This window comes from Galeopterus variegatus, unplaced genomic scaffold, assembly GCF_000696425.1.
Source record: "Galeopterus variegatus unplaced genomic scaffold, G_variegatus-3.0.2 Scaffold576, whole genome shotgun sequence".
In the NCBI taxonomy this organism is placed as follows: Eukaryota; Metazoa; Chordata; class Mammalia; order Dermoptera; family Cynocephalidae; genus Galeopterus; species Galeopterus variegatus.
The window spans coordinates 204,095-207,103 of record NW_007726687.1 but is presented as its reverse complement, the minus strand read 5'-3'; positions in this window follow the sequence as shown (position 1 = coordinate 207,103).

Here is a 3,009-nt window from a genome sequence, read left to right as displayed (position 1 = left end):
AATGTGTGGCCTAACAAATGGTATATCCTGGAAAATGTCTAATGTTCACTTGAGAAGAATATGTATTCTGTTATTCCTGGGTAGTGTTCTGTATGTCTATTAGATCTAATTGATTTGTTGTATTGTTCAAGTCCTCTATTTCTTTACTTATCTTCTGTCTAGCTGTTCTACCCATTATTGATCCGTTGCCAGTCACGAAAAAAGACAAAAAAGGAAAAAATAAATAAATAATGTTTTCATTTCAATTCATCTTTAAGAATTTTCTAATTTCTCTTGTGATTTCTTCTTTGACCCATTAGTTGTTTTAATTTCTACAAAGTTGTGGATTTTCTAGTTTTCCTTCTGTTATTGATTTCAAACTTCATCCTATTATAATCACAGAAGATACTTTGTATGATATCTATCTTTTTAAACCTATTGAAACTTAATGTGTGGCCTAACAAATGGTATATCTGGAAAATGTCTAATGTGCACTTGAGAAGAATATGTATTCTGTTATTCCTGGGTAGTGTTCTGTATGTCTATTAGATCTAATTGATTCGTTGTATTGTTCAAGTCCTCTATTTCTTTACTTATCTTCTGTCTAGCTGTTCTACCCATTATTTGTGGGGTGGGAGGGAAGGTGTATTAAAGTCTTCAACTATTATTGTAGAACTGGCTCTTTCTCCCTATGGTTCTGTCAATTTTTGCTTCATATACTTTGATGGTCTGTCATTAGGTATGTAAATGTTTATAATTACTATATCTTCTTGCTGTATTAAAACTTTTATTAATATATAGTGTCCCTCTTGTTCTCTTATAACCTTTTTTTTTTAATTTACTTAAAATCCACTTTGTCTGATATTCGTATAACCATCCCTGCTCTCTGTTGGTTACTATTTGCATGGAATATCCTTTTCCATCCTTTCACTTTCAACCCATTTGTGTCTTTGGACATAAAGTGAGACTCTTGTTTACAGCATATAGTTGGATCATGGTTTTTTATCCTTCTGAAAATCTCTGTCTTTTGACTAAAGAGTTAAATCTATTTACATTTATAGTAATTACTGATAAGGAGGGACTTCTGTCATTTTGCTACTTGTTTTCTATATGCTTTGTAGTATTTTTATGCCTCATTTCCTGTATTATTGTCTTTTGGTTTTAGCTGATTTTTTTTCAGTGAAATGTTTAATTCCTTTCTCATTTCCTTTTTCTGTGTACTCTTTAGCTATTTTCTTACCATGGGGATAACATTTAACATCTAAAGTTATAACACTCTAATTTGAATTTATACTATTAACTTCAGTAACATACAAAAACTCCACTCATTTAACAACTCCATCTCCACCTGATATAGTTTGAATATGTTTTTCCCTCCAAAGCTCATGTTGGAAACTTAATCCCCACTGTGATGGTGTTAAGAGGGTGGGAAATCCAATTATGGTAATTAAAAGGTGGGGCCTTGAAAAGGTGATTAGATTGAGGACCATGCCCTAGTGAAGGGGTTAATCCATTGTTGGTTCAATGGTTGTCATGGGCATGGTTCTGATGGCTACAAAAGGGGAGTGCATGAGAAGTGCTCTCTCTCTCTTGCTTCTGCCATTCTTGCCATATGATACTCTGCATCTCTGTGGACAGTCACCACCCACCATTAAGGCCCTCATCAGATGTGTTCCCTGGACTTTGGACTTCCCAGCCTCCAAACGGTAAGCAATAAAAATTGTTTCTTCACAAACTACCCAGTTTCAGGTATTTCTGGTATAAGCAATAGAGATCAACTAATACACCACCCCTTTTGGTTGTTAATGTCACAAAATTACATCTGAATACATGTGTCCAAAAACATAAACTAATAATTTTTTAATGCCTTAATCTCTTAAATTATGTAGAAAACAAAATGTAAAGTTACAAACCAAACTACAATAGATTTTAGAGTAATGATTTTTTAATGTATTAGTCTCTTAAACCATGTAGAAAACAAAAAGTGAAGTTATACATCATTGTTACAATAACACCAGCTTTTATAACTGCCCATGTATTTACCTTAACTGAGATCTTTATTTCTTCATACAACTTCAAGTTACTGTCTTTTGTCCTTTGATTTTAACCTGCAGAACTCTCTTTAGCATTTCTTGCAGGGAAGGTCTAGTGGTAACAAACTCTCTTAGTTTTTGTTTATCTGGGAGTGTCCTAAATTCTCCCTCACTTTTGAAAGACAGATTTGCTAGATATAGAATTCTTGGTTGATAGTTTCTTTCTTTTAGCACTTTGAATGTATCACCCCACTCTCCTCTGGCCCCAAAAGTTTCTGATGAGAAATCTGCTGATAATCTAATTTAAAATCCCTTGTATGTGACAAGTCACTTCTCTCTTGCTACTTCCAAAATTCTTTGTCTTTGCCTTTAGACAATTTGATTATAATGTATTTTAGTGTGGCAGTCTTTGAGTTTTTCCTACTTGGAGTTTGTTGAGCTTCTTGGATGTTTATATTCATGTCGTTCACCAAATTTGGGATTTTTCAGCCATTATTTTTTTCTCTCTCTCTCCTCTCCTTCTGAGACTCACGGAATGCATAGGTTGGTCTACCTGGTGGTGTCCTACAGGTCCCTGAGGCTCTGATCACTTTTATTCAATCTTTTTTCTTTCTATTCCTCAGACTCACTAGTTCCCATTGTCCTGTCTTTAAGTTTGCTGATTCTTTCTTCTGCCTCCTCAATTCTGCCTTTGAATTCCTCTAGTGAGTTTTTCATTTGTTGTACTTTCAGCTTCAGAATTTCTTTTTTGTTGTTGTTGTTTGGTTTGGGTTTGGTTTTGTTTTGCTTTAGGTTTTTGCTCTTTATAAATATTCTCGTTTTGTTCCTACATAGTTCTCTTGGCTTTCTCCAGTCTTCCTTTAGTTGTCTGAGCATCTTTAAGACAGTTGTCTTAAAGTTTTTGTTTGGTAAATACCCCATCAGATCTTTCTCAGGGACAATTTCTGTTCTTTTTTGGTTTGCGGGGGGGGGGGGGGGGGGGTTTTTTTTTTTTTTT